Here is a 10,445-nt window from a genome sequence, read left to right as displayed (position 1 = left end):
GAGGATATTTTTTCCATTGATTCTTAGAGAAAGTGGAAGGGATAGAGGAAGGGAGGGGGAGAGACAGAGAGAGAAAGAGAGAGAGAGAGAGAGAGAGAGAGAGAGAGAGAGAGAGAGAGAGAGAGAAATGTCAATGTGAGAGAGACACATTGATTGGTTGCCTCCCACCTGCACCTCGACCAGGGCCAGGGATCAAACCCACAACCCAAGTATGTGCCTTGACCAGGAATCAAACCCAAGACCCTCTGGTGGGAGAGCTGACACTCTAACCACTGAGCACACTGGCCAGGGCATGTCTTCTTAATTCTTGGCTACCTGGACCCTTTCCCAGCTGCCTCCAAGGCCTGGCAACTTGCCATATATTAGTTCTTCAGTGTATAAGTAACGGAAATTACAGTATTATAATCAACTAGAGGCCCAGTGCATGAAACTTGTGCACTGGGAGGGAAGGGGGGTCCCTCAGCCTGGCCTGTGCCCTCTCATAGTCCGGGAGCCCCTGACTGACTGCCCCAAAGAGGATCGCCCCTGCAGAGAAAGGCCCCGCCCACCCGCCACCGCCCGCCGGTCAGTGGCCTGGGCTTCCCTCTGCAGGGCGATCATGGGGCAATGGCTGGGCCCCCAACCAATCGCATTGCACCTGCCTTGGCTGGCCTGGAGCCAGTGGGTGTCAGAGTGTGGTCGTCTGGACGGCCGTTCTGCTGTTCGGCCATATGGTCGATTTGCATATTATGCTTTTATTATTATAGACTAGAGGCTTGGTGCATGACATTCATGCACTGGGGAAAGGGGGGCCCTCAGCCCAGCCTGCACCCTCTTGCAGTCCGGGACCCCTCCGGGCCGGCAGTTGGACATCCTCTGAGGGGTCCTTAGCGCTGCCACGGAGACGGGAGAAGCTCCTGCCACCAACTCTGTGCTCACCAGCTGTGAGCCCGCCCCCTGTGGGAGCGCACTGACCACCAGTGGGTAGCTCTGGCATTGAGCGTCTGCCCCCTGGTGGTCAGTGCGTGTCATAGCGACCGGTCATTCTGCCGTTCGGTTGATTTGCATATTAGGATTTTATTATACAGGATAGGGGCTTGTTTGCTCACATAAAAAGAAATTCAAACCTGAACAGGAGTGGTTGGTATTTTGGCAGTACCTGTTGACGCGGGCTTGGAGGATGATGATGCCAGCAGTCTCAGCCTTTAAGTGTGTGTGTGGGGGGGGGGGGGGGGGGGCGGGTCAGAGGGGGCCGCTATGGAGCCCAAGGACTCAGGGACCTTCCATCGCTTCCCTTACTACATGTTGGGAAAGAGAGAGTTTCCAAGTCCCGATGATTCCGTTTGCTGCTGCTTCCAGAGGCTTCTTTGGGGAGGAAGGGACACCTAAGGACAACCCTGAAGGCTGGGTGGGCTTGCCCGGCGTGGGAGGGAAGTCCCGGGAGAGGACAGCACAAAGCCCAGAGTCGGGATGGCGTAGGGACTCCGGGACAGTTCCCATGATTATGAGCAGGTTTTGGCTTTCTTTGTTTCTTCTGTCACTTCATTGAGATTGAATCTAGAACTCAATTTTGCCACCAATGTCAGAGCAGGAAGGATCAGCAGTCAGCCCGCGTGCTGTCACTGGGGCAGAGGCTTCATTCTAAGCCTCAGTTCCTCTTCCATACAATGGGCTTGTGGCCGAGTTGTCCAAATGACGCAATGAGAAGTGGACATCAGTTTTCAATAAACATTTTTGATTGAACTGCTCACAAAGGTATCCTGCCCACCTTTGTGCCAAGGGTACCTCATCTCTTTCTTTCTCAGCATCCTCAGCCTCCTGTTAGGAGCAGGGGACCCCGAGGTAGATTGAGGCATCTCCCATCCTCACCAAAATACACATGCTGGCCCGGCCAGCGTGGCTCAGTGGTTGAGTGTCGACCTATGAACCAGGAGGTCAGGGTTCAATTCCCAGTCAGGGCACATGTCCGGGTTGTGGGCTCGATCCCCAGTGTGGGGCGTGCAGGAGGCAGCTGATCCATCATTCTCTCTCATCACTGGTGTTTCTATCTCTCTTCCTCCCTCTCCCTTCCTCTCTGAAATCAATAAAAATACATTTAAAAAGAAAAACACCTTCTGCGGTGAGGTTCAGCTCTCACCGCCCCAGAGATGGTGTCCCCAGAACGGTGAGCGACTCCAGCAGGACCAGCGGTTGGGGTGCGTCAGTGGATGTGGGGAGACTGTGGACAGCTGGGTGGACAGATGGGGCTCTCCCACACCTGACCTTTGGGGGCTGGAGCAGCAGTTTCTCTGGGAAAGGCCCCTTCCCCCTTGCCTTCTGGCCAGAGCGTGGTGTCCACTGGCCTGGCCGTTTCACATCCCCTAGGCGGGTTCATCCCGACCAGGGCAGTGCCAGGGAGGCCAGAGCAGCCCGTTCCCACTGTGTCCCCTGAACTTGGGGAGTGGCCAGACTTGGGAGAAAGCATTGATTGCATTCCCAGAGGTCCCTGGGCCACCTGGTGACATTCCACATCTGCAAGTCACCTCTCTTCATCACTGTCATCATCATCGTCGTCGTCATCTGCACCATCGTCAGCATGGCCTTCCTGTCCCGAGCCCCCTCCAGCAGCACTCAGACCCCACAAAGCCTGGGAGAGAGCTCCTGCTCTCACTGCTGAGCAGTGTCGGAGGGGTGAAGCTAAGCTGCAAGGTCGTACAACAGGTTAAGCTAAACTGTCAGGTCACACAGCAGATTAAGCTAAACTGCCAGGGTCACACAGCAGGTGAAGCTAAGCAGCCAAGGCCACACATCTGGTTAAGTTAAGCTGTCAAGGTCACACAGCAGTTAAGCTAAGCTGTCAAGGTCACACCGCAGGTTAAATTAAGCAGCCAAGGTCACAGAGCAGGTTAAACTAAGCTGCCAGGGTTGCAGGGAGTCAGAACTTGCCCTGTGGAATCAGACTCCATCACACTGGCCTTCAGCCCTGATGGTGACCCCGCCCTGTTGCCTAGAGCCAGGATATGGGGTCTGAACTCGCACTTCCCGAGTGGGGCGGAGGGGCGGAGGGGAGGCCAGCCTTTTCTGGAACAGCCCTGAGGGTGACTCAGAGAGGCCCTTTGCCATCCTCTCTCTGTGAACACTGGGCCGATTGTGGGCCATTGTTGTTCTGCACAAGAATAAGTGTGAGTAACTGGAATGGAGAGGCTGGGAGGGGGCAGTTCCTGGGTAGAGGCGGGGGGGGGGGGTGGTTCTTGGGAACAGGAGGTGTCCCTTACTCAGGAACGCTCTGCCCCGTGCCAGACTCGAGGGAGACAGCACAAGAGCGGGAGCCAGGCAGAGCGATTCCAAAGCCTGCAGGCCTGGGGGAAGTTTGACATCACATCTGTGGGCAGATGCGGGACTTGGGAAAGCGAGGAGGTTGCCAGGCAGGGTGGAGAGACAGGTGTGATGGGGACCACAGGCCCTGGGGCAGAGGAGTGCCAGAGGGGCAGGTGATGGGCTGCATTGGGGGCAGGAGGGGATGCGTCCAGATTTATAGATGCTGTTCCCACGCTGCCAACATGCTCCCCAGGGCAGAACACACTGTGAGGGCCACTTGCTGAGAGTGGGGAACTTGACCGAGTTGGGCACCCTCTATGGGCACAGACAACACAGACATCCAGGGCAGAACAGCTCAGAGCAAAGCCAGAGGGAGGGAGGGATTCGCTCCATGGGGTGGCCAAGTGCTACTTCCCAGAACATTTACCAGAATGCTCGCAAGCACTGGAAATGGGCTGGTCCAAATCAAGGGGGACTAACTAGTAAAATGCACATTACCTGAAAATAAAATAAAATGTTTTCTTTTTTAAAAAATATATTTTATTGATTTTTTACAGAGAGGAAGGGAGAGAGATAGAGAGTTAGAAACATCGATCAGCTGCCTCCTGCACATCTCCTACTGGGGATGTGCCCGCAGCCAAGGTACATGCCCCTGACCGGAATCGAACCTGGGACCCTTCAGTCCGCAGGCCGACGCTCCATCCACTGAGCCAAACCGGTTTCGGCAAAATAAAATGTTTTTTATTGATTTTTAGAGAGGGAGGGAGAGGGATAGAGAGATAGCAACATCGATGGGAGAGAAACATCCATCGGCCGCCTCCTGCACGCCCCCTACTGGGGATCAAGCCTGCAACCCGGGCATGTGCCCTGACCAGAATTGAACCGTGACCTCTTGGTTCATGGGTCGATGCTCCACCGCTGAGCCACACCGGCTGGGCGCTCCCTGGCTTCTTTGAACTCTTTCAGCGCCATGGCTCCTGGACAGTTGAAAATCACATTTCCATCGGACGAGGCGGCCAGGTTTGGCTCCTCCGGCTTGGGTTAGAAGGTGAGATGACAGCCCGGCCTCACTCACAGGTCCTCCCCGAACCACACCGACACACAGTGACTGCAACAGCCAGGATCGACGCTGCGGACAGTCGTGTGAGTCAGCAGTCTGAGCCAGGCTCCGCTGGGCTATTCTTCTGCCTGTCTCAGCTGGCCATGCTCCGTGTCCGTGGTCAGCTGGGCGGCTCTGACTCATAGGATTGGCCGGCTGTTGCCAGGGTGACAGAGAAACTGGGCCCGTGCCCCTCATCATCCGTCAGGGTAGCCAGGATAACTCACTCGTCAGTCCAAGGTGCTAAAAGCTGGTGAGGACTAGTAGAAGGTCAGACGCCCTGGAGGCCTGGGCTCAGAGTCCACCCAGCGCCACGCCTGCCACATCCATTGTCCAAAGTGAGTGGGGCTTGCAGGCCGGCAGACAGACGCCGCCTCCTCAGTGAGAAGTGCTGCAGGAACTGTGGCATTTTTGCAACCTGCTTGTGCCAGCCGAGCGGCCCCAAACAGAGAAAAACATAGGCCTCGCTCCCAACCCTGCCCTTGGTCAGGGCCTCACTATGACTGTCGTGGGCTCCAGGCAGTTTTGCCTGCACAGGCCCCTCCCTCCATAAAATAACTAAATGAATGAAATGAAAACTGTTTTGTAGCTACATTGGTATAAGGATGAATGTGATCTAGGCTGGATTCGTTATTACATGCTCATTATTATTAAATGCATTTCTTCTTCTGATTTTAAAAGACATGAAAGCTGAACCACTTCCGTGGGCCCCTGTATCGCGGGCACTAGGCCTTGTGCCGAGTGTGCCGACTGGAGAAGTCGGTTCTGCTCTTTGGGGCTGATGAGGGTGATGAGGGGGGACGGGGGGGGGGAGGCAGGCATCCTCTGAACTACTGACATATTTCCCCAACTCACTGTGTTTCGAACACCCTCTAAGCACGTCCGTACTTGGTCCTTCCTTAGTTCAGGGAGGAGCCGTTGCTGGGCTCCCAGGGAAGCTCCTGGGGCAGGTGAAGCCAGGAAGCGAGTTCAGGCTTCCAGGGGTGAGAGCCTTGCGGACTCTCCCGTTCCCAGATCACTTACGGGCTGGGAAGGGCTCCCCCCTGCTCCCCCACCTCCGAGCCCCACACCTGCCCTCTGAGCTGAGCCAGGCAGATGGTTCTACCCACCTTTTCAGGCGCAGACACTGAGCTCCGAGAGGAAAATGACTTGCCCATTTAGTGGGAGGTCTGCCAGGGGCCCAGGTTCTGTGATAAGGCACGTTGGGCCGGTCCCCAACCCCCATCCAATCCCAATGGCACGACCTGGTGGTAACTAGGATGGCCAGCGGCCTCACGACCGACACTTCCCGTGACACCTGCCCGAGGACAGGCCTTGGCCGAGGGACGTGGGAGAGGAGGGCCCCTGAGGGTCCGTGAGCTTGGCCACGTGAGTTGGGGTGGGGGGCTGCGTGGCTCTTTTGGGTCCTGAGGGAATAACTCCCGCAGCTCTTCCCACTCACAGCGTGCTCTCCGCTCCTTCCATGTGCGCACACTGATCTGCTGTTTCTAACGATGTTATGTCATCGCTATTTATATGGAGACCACACAGGAAAGACTCAGCTTCGAAGCCCATGGCAACCTTCCAGCGAGGTGGCTGATTTGACTTCTCTGTGACTCAGTTTCCCGAGTCTGAAATGAGCCCGGGAGCAGCCCCGTTTTAGGGTTGGTTCCTCCGTGGGGACTAACTGAGGGAAAATGTGGGGAATTTCTAGCCCGTCGTTCAAAGGCCTGCGCTGGGCCTGGAGGTGCTCCAGGCAGGGACCCCACAGTGGGCAGTCTCAGGGCCCCTCCCCTGGCCTTGCTCCCACGCTGCCCTCTGTAGATGAAACATGGAGTGTGTTACCTCGGACCAATGCGAACCAAAATCCTAAGCAATGTGGTCGTTCTTCTGTGACAACATGAACAGTCAGGATTCTTGCCCTTCAGAGGTCTGCTGGGGAGTGTGGGGCCCAGCCCTGCCCCCCAGAACCGGCCTGTGTAAGCTGAGACAGAAGGTGGGGGTGGGGGAGCCTGCGTACCAGTCATATCTCCCACAGGCGCCCAAAGCCATTTCCACTCCTGAGGATGTCTGAAGGTCCCTCCCACCCCGAGACCATTCTCTTCCCCGCCAGCCCAAGTGGAGATGGAGACCCGTTTCCTGCCACAGCAGCCGAGGTGGAGACCCGTTTCCTGCCACAGCAGCCTCGGGCCTTAAAGTCAGATCCTCAGGGAGGAGAGGGCCTCAGAGCATGGGGAGAAGCAGGGGACCCTGGAGGAACAGAGCAGGGCCACATAATCAATCCAGGTGAGATCAGGGAAGGCCTCCTGGAGGAGGTGAGAGCTGAGCTGTGTTCTAGGTTCAGGACACAGACTGGGAAGGGAGTTCCAGGCAAAGGACTCAGAGGCGCTGAGAGGCCCTGTGAAGGGAGAGAAGGGACAACCTGGGGAGGAACAGGTCTCCAATGGGGCAGGTGGACAGTGGGCCCCTCCACCTGGTTCAAAGTGGTGCCTGAACGGATCGTTTCCATTTCAGCATCTATGCATTTCCTTCATGGCTATTAGAAAAACAGAGAGAGAATACCGGGCCTTCCTGCGGAAAGTTGCCTTTAGAATTTTTTAAGGGCAGCAGAAGGGTGAGTTAACACCATCATGTGCTGATGAGGACCTGGGACAATGGGGACTCTCATCCGTCGCTGGTGGGAGGAGCAATGGGGACAGCCACCATGGAAAACCATTTGGCAGCATCTGACGTCAAGCCCAGCACCCAGCACCTGGAGGGTGCCCAGTGCAGAGCTGGGGCTGAGGAAGCAGGAGAGGACACTGGCGTTCACGGGCAGGCAGAGGAGGAGCTGGCCGAGCTGTGGGGGAGGGGCGGACGAGACTGGACCACGGGCCACATGCAGTGGGGGACTCAAGGGGATATGGTTTAGACACCCACTGACACATTACACCAGCTGCGTTCCTCCTTTTATCCCCCTTTCGCATTCATTCATTCATTCATTCATTCATTCATTCTTTCGTTCACAATACTTCTGAAGTACCTCCTGTGTGCCAGGCACTGTGCTGGGCACCGAGTATTCATTAGTGACCAGGTGAGGCCTGGTTCGCACCCTCAGGAGCCTGGACAGGGAGTCGGAGAAACAAGTGAACAGGTCCATGAACATCACGTCCTGCCTGGAGGGCTGGGTGCTTCCCTGGGAAGTGGTCACATCAAACGGTAGGGGCAGCCTCTGAGCCCTTCCACTCTGATCCATCCTCTTGTCTCCATCTCCCCAAGAGGTGGCACCACCATCACTCCCAGCCTACACATAAGGCAGTGACGGCAGGAGCGGAGGGGACCTGCCCAAGGTCACACAGCCTTTCCATTACAGCCACCATAGCCTAACCCTGCGCCCCTTATGCGGGTTGATTAAAAGCCTGGGGGGGAAGCATGCAAGGAGGCTTGGGAGGGAGGGGCAGGCTCTGGTTCGAGACCTTTTAAAATCCCTTCTCTCCTGGAACTCCGGGCCCTGCTGGGCAACACTGTGGACAAGCCCTGGGGCGGGCCAGCGGGGCCTGGCAACCTGCGGCCTAGACTGAGCATGTGGATGGCCGCGGTGAGAGACACACTCACTAAGTCCTCAGTGTCCCCCACCTCCCTGGCACCATCCCCGGTGACGCCCACACACATTAAAGACATAGGAGAGAAAAGGACAGTGGCCATAGCTTCCTTCTCTCTCCCTCCGTGGTTTGCATCACTGCAGGGCCGGGCACCCAGGTTAGCAGCCACACCTCTGCCTCCTGAGGAGGTGCAGACCTGCCGAGGACTGTGAGAGGAGCCCCTCACTGCACCCCACACACACCAAGCGTCCTCTGTCCACGCGCTGTCAAACCCACCCGGCACTCCACAGTGGGGTGATGCTGGCCCGCACTGGCGTTCCCATCTCAGGCCAAGGGCTTCAGGAGTTCCTTCTCATTTCTCCCAAAACAGCCCTGGGAGGTGGGCATTTGGACGTCTCCATTTTACAGATGAAACCCTGGCGCCATGGGAATTTATTCCCTTTCCCCAGTTCAGGTTGGTGGTGGAGCCAGGATTGCAGTGAAGCTGCATTCGAGGCCAGAACCCAGGCGCCTGCCCGACCGGTCAGCTGCGCAGCCCTCGTTCCCATACTGTTCCCTTCACCGTGTTTGATCCAAGGGCCCGCAGAGCGGTGCAACCATCCTCTTGGTCGGTTTTGGAACTTTTTCTCCACATTTTCACCAAGAAAAGCCAGGCCTTGAGCTGCTTCCCCTGAACCACTCGCTCCATCACCTCCTAACCCTGGCAATGCCTGACCTACTTTCTCTCCTGATTCACCTCTTCTGGACATTTCTTCTGAATGGAATCACAGGGTATGTGGTCTTTTGTGCCGGTGCCTTTTACTTAGCATGATGTTTTCCAGGTTCATTCATGTTGTAATGCATATCAGTATTGGTCCTCTTCATTGCCAAGTATTAGTCTACTGTATGGATGTGCCCGGTTTGTGTCTCCACTCGTCCACTGACGGCCATCTGATTGTTTCCACCTTTTGCCTCTGACGAACAAGCTGCTATGAACATCCACACATGGATTTCTGCATGGACATGATTCTCTCGGGCATACACCTAGGAGTAGGAGCGCAAGGTCAAATGTTAAGCCTGTGTTTTCACTGCTACTATTTTGAGGGAGGCCAGAGCAGTTCCAGTTTTTAGCTGAGGAAATAAAGGCTCCAAAAAAAACCAGTGACTTGCCCATGCTGTACAAAGCGTAAATGGCCGAGGAGGCTTTGCTTATAGTTAGGAGCAAATTCAAAAGCCAAGCTCTTTCAGCCTATTCCACTGTGCATTGCAGGGGCAGAATTCCCACAACTTAAAGTCATGCCAAAAAAAATAAAAGATGCTGTCAGAATTAAACCAGTGATCAAGCAGGTCTCTGCCTGAGACCTACCATGACTAGACCACTCATTCAATGAACTTTATTCAGCACCAACTATGTGCTACATTTTGTGCTGGGCATGATGGTGGCCACAAAGGTAAAGGAGTGGCCACCCTGGCCCCCAAGGATCACTGACCCTATTGAAGAAAGCCCTGGCACATCAGTGGCTAATGGGTGACAGGGGCAGTGGCCGAGCAAGGTGCTCGGGACACGGGGCAGGACTGGAGGAGCCTCCCAGAGGTTCTGCTGGTGAGCTGGGCATTGGACGATGGGAATAAGCAAAAGGCATTTCAAGGTCAGAGGACAGTCTGTTCAAAGGCCTTACAGTGTTGGTGGGTCAGAGTGGAAGGTGTGGGCAGAGACCTGGACAAGAAGCTGAGTGGCGGGTCAGGGCCTCAGACACCACACCGAGGAGACTGGATTTGTTCTTTTGAAGTCTGACAGGAGGTGGGCCTTCAGCAGGAATGGCACGGGGTAATTTGGGTTAGAAAAACCCCTCTGGAGCAGCAAAGAGAATGAGAGGAGCAGATGAAAATTGGGGCAGGAGGCTGGAGTGGGCTGGAAGACTACTGCACCAGTCCCAGCAAGAGAAGTGAGAGCCTGAGTAGGACAGTGGCTGTTGGGATGGAGAGGAAAGGACCAATGAGAAGGCACCTAGCTGTTGATTGGCTCTGAAAGAGGCAACTTCTGGGATATAGTGGGTTGAATGACACCCCCCCCCCCGAAAAAAATGTATCCACTGGGAACCTGTGAATGTGACCTTATTTGAAAAAGGATCTTTGCAGATGTCATTAAGGTACAGATCTCGAGACAAGAACATTTGGGGTTATCCCAATAGGCCCTAAAAATCCACTGGCCAGTGGTGTCCTTACAAGAGACACAGAAGAAGGCCATGCAGAGGAAGTAGCGATTGGAGTTATGCAGCCGTAGCCAAGGAATGCCAGAAGCTGAAGAGCCAGGAAGCGATCCTCCCCTAAAGCCCAGCAGACACCTTGATCTGGAACTTCTGGTCTCCCCAACAGTGAGAGAATGAGTGTGCTGTTTAAGCCACCACGATGGTAGTAATCCGTTTCAGCAGCCTTGGGCAGCTGGTGCACGGCATTACACGGGTTCTCGGGGGCTCTCAGCTCTGAACCTTCCCATCCAGATCTCGTCTCTGGGCCCCCAGGACGGGGGC

This window comes from Myotis myotis, unplaced genomic scaffold (genome assembly GCF_014108235.1).
Source record: "Myotis myotis isolate mMyoMyo1 unplaced genomic scaffold, mMyoMyo1.p scaffold_m19_p_16, whole genome shotgun sequence".
In the NCBI taxonomy this organism is placed as follows: domain Eukaryota; kingdom Metazoa; phylum Chordata; class Mammalia; order Chiroptera; family Vespertilionidae; genus Myotis; species Myotis myotis.
This window is presented reverse-complemented; position numbering follows the sequence as displayed.